This window comes from Chinchilla lanigera, unplaced genomic scaffold (genome assembly GCF_000276665.1).
Source record: "Chinchilla lanigera isolate Chin_1 unplaced genomic scaffold, ChiLan1.0 scaffold00057, whole genome shotgun sequence".
Classification (NCBI taxonomy): domain Eukaryota; kingdom Metazoa; phylum Chordata; class Mammalia; order Rodentia; family Chinchillidae; genus Chinchilla; species Chinchilla lanigera.
This window is the reverse complement of record NW_004955458.1, coordinates 7,891,238-7,899,916: the sequence shown is the minus strand read 5'-3', so window position 1 is coordinate 7,899,916 and position 8,679 is coordinate 7,891,238. Positions and strand designations below refer to the sequence as shown.

Sequence of the window (8,679 nt, the reverse complement as noted above, 5' to 3'; positions counted from 1 at the left end):
GTCCTTTTAATAAAGCAACAAAAATTAGTACTGCAATTATTCTAGCTATGTTGTGTGTGTGTGTATACATATTTTTCCCTTCTTTCTTTCTCTTCTCTTTTCCCTCATCCCAGTCATTCTTTCCTTGTGAGCTGTTTCTTTCCCTTTAACAAAATCTATTGTACCTTTCAGGTTTTATTTACTCTTTCAGATTTTTTATGAGGGAGACAATACAATGTGAACACATTTGAATCTGATTCATTTCACTTATGAGTACGGTCTCTAGTGTCGTCCATTTACCTATAAAAGCCTCGAGTTTTATCTTTCTTGTTTTTGTTGTTTCGTTTATGTCTGTGTGTTTGTTAATATGTTTTGGTTCTTTTATCTTTAAAATAAAAAAAAGAAGTCATTACAATAGCAGATATCCCAGTGCTAAGTAACCAGTCTATTTGTTTGCCACAAGTATGACTCTATGGAGGAAAATTTAATAATTATTTTCCCTACTTGATTTTATTATCATAAAATTAAAATTATGATGTCTAGAAGGAGTAAAGCACAAAGTCAATTATTTTTGAGCCAATATTCTCTTTCCTTTTTTTTCCTTGTAGATTGACTTTTTTATTTTCTTTCTTCATTTTTCCATCATCTTTCCATTAGTGTCACAAAATGAACTCTTGATCTATGGAAAGTGAAACATTTTACGTATTAACTCACTTATTTCCATACTTGAAAACTATTAGAGTAATAGATTTCAGTCTCTCCAGCTTTGATTAATTTTCTCAACCAAAACCAAAGTTCATTAACCGAGGCAATGGGCGCGTTTTATAGCTCAGTTTCAACACTGCACAACAGAAAATAGCTTCAGAAGACTGGCATAAATATGCAAAGTGCATCGCTGCACCAAGGGTTATTCAGCAGTATCGACATTATACAATAATATTTAATGAATGAAATTTTACTTTTTTAATATACATTAACAATATTCTGACGACTTTCACATAGAAGGACCTGAACTAGTTACTAAAAGGCAGTAGCTAAAACAAAAATAAAAACAAAACTTGTCTCCTTTATGCTTACATATGATTTAAGAAACATGAAAAATGAATTCTAAAAATTATGTAAATGGAATTTACATAATTCCATATTATATGTATATATAAATATAATATGTATATATAAATATCTATACACATACATATACAGATTGGTATACATATACTGTATAGGTAAAATGTTGATACTGTGGGCTTCAGGAAACCAAATTTAATGTTGCTGATACATATAATTGGAAAAACTTTACAAGATAACTAATAAGGAAAGTAGGTTTTATTATAGCACAGGATACATGAAGCTATTTTAAATTCACACACTTTAAATTAAAAATTTGTATGAGATTATATTGAAGACATTTCTCCCTTGGGAAAAAACTCCTATTAAAGAAAAACTAATTGCTTACATTAATATATTATTTCGTATAAAATGCAGAATTTTTTTTTAAATTTTATGGGACAAAGGTACTGTTCTACTAAAAAGCAGTAAACTGGGTTAAGGCCAGAGGAATTCTTTAATTCATGAATTTAATAAATTTTATTTCAATGAGTTTGTAGCCTAAATTTTACATGCATATGTGAAATTTATTTCTTTATGGAGAAGAAAAGTTAAATCCAGTTGTTCCCACAACAAGTACTATCACAATATACACAAATCGTATTTGGCATGGAATGGAAATTACTGCAAAGTATTTGTGACAAAACTAGAAAGTATATCTGTATATAGGAATACTGATTCTAAAAATTAATAAATATGTCATTTAGATTTATTCGTTACATAAAAATAAAAGTGTTACTTCTCTCATATTCACAAAGAAACATTTATATAGAAATAGGAAACTACACAGGCTCGTCTCTCAATAAGATGAATATATATTTACTAGAAGTGTTAGATTCTCCGCTTACCATTTTAATGCTTTTAACACCTGAGGGTTGTTTAACTACTATCATGCCACTGGAAAAATTAAAATAGAGTCTATCAGTCTTAGAATAATATAATTTCCTTCAATTAAAGCAACAGAACTTTCTGCCATAATTCTTTACTCATTTGTGATCAATTTTATTATGAGTTTTCCAACAGAAACTGTTTGGAAAGCAAAATATCTATGAAATTGGCACTCCAGAACTGAAAAAGGTTCAGTTCCCATTTTCCAGTTTTTAAAAATAGGAAAAAGTCATGCAAAGATTTTAATATTAAAAGTTCCCTAGAATTCACATCTGAAGAAACTGAAATAAAAATATTAAAAAGGGAAAAATTGAATTTGAGTGAAGATTTTCTGAAAATTGTTTTACTTTGGTTTCCTTAAATGTGCCAGAACTGCTATTTTCAGAGACAAAGAGATAAGGAAATTAGGTTTTATTATAACATGGTATAAATAAAGCTATTTCAAATTTGTACCTTTTTAAGTTAAAAATATGTTTGAAAATATATTCCATAATTTTCATTATTTCAAGTTTCACTCTTCCCATAGTTTTTAAACCAACTTCCAGCTTATATATCTGGAAAGATGACAAAAAAACAAGACTGAGATAAGAATGGATCAAGAAACATAAAGCAAACACAACTTTTTGTTTCAACACATATTCCTTCTCTTTGATTTCTTTTCAGTAGTCTATCGCCATGTAACACAGTCGTGGACTTTGAATCCTGCTACTTCAGAGATTTGAAAAGACTGAAAAAGTCTGTAACATAAAGGATATTCGTAGAAAGATCTGAGTAGCACTTGTTAGGCTGCTGTACTGAGGACGAGTGGGCATCTACTTAGTTGAGCAGTACTACAGCAGTTAAATAGTCAAGTCAGATACTCAAATTTCACCTGTGTGTTCTTGGCTCAATGATCTTGGCAAATCCCTTAGCCTCTTTCTGTCTGATGATTGATTGTATGTTTATTTTTTGTGTGAGACTTTATTTCTTTATTAGAGTTGATTCTTTTATTTCCATTGGTACATATTTGCAACACGTAGTGATCACATTCTTTGTGAGGGATGGGTATACATACATAACTCATTTTAATTCTTTTTTCAACACCTCTTTTCCTCTGCACCACAATAGGTCCCATGTGCTGTGTGTCCAATCAAGTGATAAGGGCTCATAAATTTATATCAACACTTTTCTTTTTACTATACAAATATTGCTTGGAGAGGTATGAAGGGAGATGGAAATCCAAGGCAGAGGTTCTTTAACTTTGTAAGCACATTCTGTCAGCTCCTAAGCATTTATTTCTATCGTTTCCACAGAAACCCGCTCACATCTAGCTGCACATCAGCGTTCTGATCTCATACCTACCACCTACACCACTGCACTCAGCATATCACCCTGACAGATTAGATTATTTATCTCATCTACAAGTTGACTATAAATTTTAAATGTAAATACTGTAATAGTCAAAATAATTTTATTTTTTCCGATTTTTTTTCTGTAGTTATTGATACGATCATGTGATTTTTCTTCTTTATTGATGTGATGGGTTACATTAACTGATAACTGAGGGTGGAGGTTACAGCTCAGCGGCACAGCACCTGCCTGGCAAGCACAAGGTCATGAGTTTGATTCCCTATACCAAAAAACAAAAACAAAAACAAATATTAACTGATAAGTGGATGCAGAACTGCAGAACTCCCTTACTTGGGATAAATAAACTCCATTTATTTTATATTTTGGATGATTTGATTTGTTGATATTTGTTCAGGACTTTTGTACGTATGTTCATTGGGAACACTGACCTTTCCTGTAATGGTTTTGCTGTACTCTGATGGATTTGATATGGGGTGATGCTGACCTCATAGAATTAGGATATAGTCACACTTCCTTTTAGCTTCTGGAAGAGATTATGGAGAACTGGTATAATTTCTTGTTCAATGTTTAGTAGAATTCAGCAGTTAATCCATCTTGGCCCAGTGATTTCTGTCTTAATTATTGTCTGTCAATAATTATTGATTCAATTTCTTTCTTTGACAAGAGCTTACTTATTCAGATTGTCTACTCTTGTTTTTATTTTGGACTATTATAGCTTTTGAGTATTTGACACATTTTATGCATATTAGCAAATCGGGCTGCATGAAGTTGCTAGTATTGTTTCTTTCTTATCACTTTCATGTGCCTCAAATACCCAGTAATGCCCCCTTCATATTCCTGATATTAATATTTGTCCTCTCATTCCACCTTTTCTCCTAGTTTGCTTAGACAGAGGCTTATTAATTTTGTCTCTTCCAAAAAAATACCTTTTTGTCCTACTAACTTTTGTTTATAATTTTTCTTCATTAACTTTGTTTGCTTTAGAGAGAAAGAAACAAAAACAGTAACAAAAAGAAAAGCAAAAACAAACCAATACAAAACAATAAAAATTGTACACAATTTCAAAACAAGATAATATAGGCATGCAAGACTGATCAAACAATTACACATTAACTGTTCCTTTCAATAAACCAATTGAAATTAGTAGTACAATTATCTTAGCTATTTTGTGTATATATATTTATTTCCCTTCTTTCTTTTCTCATTTCCCTCATCCCAATTATTCTTTCCTTTTCGACAGTTTCTTTCCCTCTCGCAATATCAGCTATACCTTTCAGATTATATTTTCTCTTTCAGATTCTTACACTAGGGAGATAATACGATGTTTACACATGCTGGTTTGATTTATTTTACTGGTGAGTATGGTCTCTAGTTGCATTATTTATAGTTTTCATGGTTTCAATTTCATTAATTTATACAATACTATTTTTAGTCTTTTTCTTGCTTACTTTGGATTCAATTTCTTCTTTTATTAGTTTCCTTAATTAGAAGCATACTAAATTGGTTTTACAACTTTCTTCTTTTCTAAAGCATGCACACAATGCTATAGGTTTCCCTCTGAGCACTGCTTTTGCAATATTCTACCAATTCTTATATTTCTTTTATTTTCACATTCAAAATATTTTCTGTTTTCTCTTGAGATCTCATCTTTGGTCTGTTTGTCATTTAGAAGTGTGTTGTTTCACCTCATTTATTTGATGATTTTCCAGTCATCTTTCTGTTATTGATCTGTAGTTTAATTACTTGTTATCTGAGAGAACACATTGTATGTTTTCTACTTTTTAAAATGTGCTTCGATGTGTTTCATAGTCCAGAAAATACCTTGGTTATCGTTGCATATGATGTTTTAAAAAAGATGTATACTCTGCTATTATTGGATGAAGAAATCTATGTATGCCATTACATAAAGTTGATTAATAGTATTGTTGAATACAAATATATTCTTACTGATTTTTCTCTTTTATTTTCCCATCTCTAGTAGTGCAGTGTTGAAATATTCAACCATCATAGTGGGTTCCTGTATTTCTCCTTGCAGTTTTGTTTTTACCACATATATAGTTTGTCATTCTGTTGCTCAGTTCATACACATTAAGGACTGTTTGGTCTTCTTTTTTTTTGTTTGTTTTTTTGTTTTTTTGTTTTGTTTTGTTTTTCTCCGGTACCAGGAACTGAACTCACGACCTTGCGCTTGCCAGGCAGGCGCTTTTGCTGCTGAGCTAAATCCCCAGCCCCTTGTTTGGTCTTCTTAAAAATATATTCCCTTGTTACTATGTAGTGCCCTTCTTCCTCTCTAATACCTTTCCCTGCTCTGAAGTTTGCTCTGTCTGAAATAGCATAGCTACTCCTGCTTTATTTTGGTATACCTATATCTATCTATTGATTTGATTTATTTGAGACTTTATTTTACACTGATTTACCTGTGGACAGTATATATTTGAGTCTCATTCTTATTGATTTTATTTGCTCTTACAATCTCTGTTTATTAACTGATGCATCTAGACAACTGATTTGTAAAGCAATTGCTGGATTAATATCTGCTATATTTTTACCATTTTAAATTTGCTGCCTTTGTTCTTTTTTCTTAATTACATCTTCCATGATCTTAATTAATCAACTGATATGATTCTACTTTCCCTCCTCTCTTGGAGTATTTGTTTTAATTCTTTATTCCAGTATTTGCCACAAAGTTTGTAATATATTTACAACTAATGCAAGAGCATTTGGAATTATAATACTCCACCTCTGTGGTACTGTACATACCTTACAATACCAAAATGTTGCTAAATCTTCCCTCATGTCAATTGTAACACTGCTGTCACTCATTTTAGTATTATAAAAGAATACATAAGCCAGTATATGACAGAAGCATAAGCAACATATGCAAATGCATTCTTGCTGCATGATCAATATATCAAATGTATTATTTGAAGAAACTTCTGTAAGAAAATTAAGAATTTAAAAGTTCGACTTTGCCTCCCTGACCAGTGTGCAAGGCAGGTGAAATCTCAGACACCCTCTGGGGCCTCGGTGGGTACCTGCCACACCCATAGTGTGTTGGCCCAGGCTGGGCTGAACCTGGGACATCTTTGGGAAGCCGTGTGGGAAGCAGTCTCTGTCCTGGGAAATATCCGATGCCTTGGTGAAATCGACCTGCATCCCCTCCTATGCTTGTGGAACCCCAGACAGCCTCAGGAATGCCAGTGAGCCTCCCCCACCCTTCACACACACTCCTGAGAGTCAACTGAATGCAAGAAAGGTGAGGAGGATCTGGGACCCCACCTTGCCACCACTCACCAGCACAGGAGCTACAATGAGCACTGGGGATCTTCAGGCTCTCGCCCTGCCACTCACACACAATCAGAACAGTGAGGCTGCACTTCAAGGAGCCTCTGGTTCTTCAAAAATGACAAAATGAAGGAGCAAAATGCAATCCCAGACCTCCACACCACCCAAAACAAGTCCAGGAAGCATCAACACAGAAGAGCCTGGAAATCATACACCTGAAATTTCTGAAATGACAACAACTGAAGTAAAGAAATAACTCCATCAGGCCATAGAAGACATCAGATCAGAAATACTGTCTCAGGTGAGAAAAGAAATGACAACAATAATGAAAGAAATGTTCAGCATAGCCAAAGATGACATAGACAAGAAAATAGAAGAGCATAGACAATTCATGGAAACCCTCAGGGAACAATATAGAAAAGAACTAGAAGGTATGAAACAGATGCAAACAGATATCCTGGAACTTAAAAATTCCATTGAAAGCTTGCAAAACTGCCTGAATGGAGCTGAAGACAGACTTTCAGACCTTGGAGACAGCAGTGCCACCAATGAACGTGAACGGAGGGATCTCTTAAAAACAAGGAACCAGTAAATAACAATTCAACAACTGCAAGACAAAGCAAAGAGAAACAATGTCAGATTAATAGGTATTAATGAAACAGCAGGTGTCAACACAAATGACATAAAAAGACTATTTGTAGAAATAACAGCAAAAACTTCCCAGGCATGGTAAGACAATTAGACATCCAGATAAATGAAGCATATAGAACTCCAGTTAATCATAACCAAAATAAATCTACCCCCAGACATATAGTGATCAAGATCCCAGAAACTCAACAAAAGCTCAGAATATTAAAAATTGTTAGAGAAATAAACAGATCACCTATAAAGGAAAGCCTATCAGAATCACGGCAGGCTTTTCAACACAAACCATCAAGGCAAGAAGAGCTTGGAGTGAAGTACTTCAGGTACAGAAAGAAAATAACTTCCAACCCAGATTGATGTACCCCGCAAAGCTATCTTTCAAATTTAATGGAGAAATAAAATATTTTCATGATAAAGAACAACAGAAGAAATTAATGAGTGCCAAACTAATCCTACAAAGAGTACTAAAAGATATACTAGAAAGAGATAAAATGGACCACAACTTCAAGAACAACAACAGAAAGGAACCACCAAGCAGAGAAAGCAATTAAACGAGGGAAAAAGGAGGATCCAACAGCAGGAAAATAGCATGACAAATATAAATCAGTACATATCAGTTATAACCCTCAATGAAAATGGTCTCAATACACCAATCAAAAGAAGCAGACTTGCAGATTGGATTAGGAAACAAAACCTAATTATGCTCTGTATACAAGAAACACATTTAACTCAAAGGGAAATTCAAAGACTGAAAATTAAAGGATGGAAAACAATACTACATGTGACAGGAACCCAGAAAAAAAGCGGGTGTAGCTATTCTGTTTGCAGACAACATGAACTTTAAACCAAGAATAATCAAGAGATAAAGAAGGTCACTACATACATGTGAAGGGGAAGCTTCAAGAGGAAGAGATAGCAATCATAAACATCTATGCACCAAATATAGGAGCACCCACCTATATAAGACAAATTCTAACACACATGAAAAATGAAATAAGTAGCAACACAATCATAACAGGGGACTTTAACACACCATCGTCACAAAGAGATAAATCAACTAGACAAAAAATTGGGAAATAGTAGCAGAACTTAACCAACTATGTGAACATATGGACATAGTAGACCTTTACAGAGTGTTCCACCCAACAGCATCAGAATACACATTCTTCTCAGCTGCACATGGGACATTCTCTAAAATAGACCATATACTAGTATATAGAACATGTTTAAGTAAATGCAAAGGAATTGAAATTCTCCCATGTATACTATCAGACCATAGTGCAATGATATTGGAAATTAATGACAAAAGAAAATACAAAAATCCCATAAAGAGTTGGAAATTAAATAACATTATCCTGAACAATCAATGGGTCACAGATGAAATCAGAGTAGAGATTAATCACTATTTACAATCAAATGAAAATG

At 33.3% G+C, this 8,679-nt stretch overlaps 1 long non-coding RNA gene across 1 annotated transcript in view; it reads right to left on the bottom strand.

The window, feature by feature from the left end:
* Positions 1–485: 485 nt before the first annotated feature.
* LOC102015810 overlaps positions 486–8,679 on the bottom strand; it is a 37,903-nt gene continuing 29,709 nt past the window's right edge. Inside the window, exon 5 of the long non-coding RNA XR_001236442.1 lies at positions 486–658. This is a non-coding gene — a long non-coding RNA (uncharacterized LOC102015810). The remainder of the gene's footprint in view (positions 659–8,679) is intronic.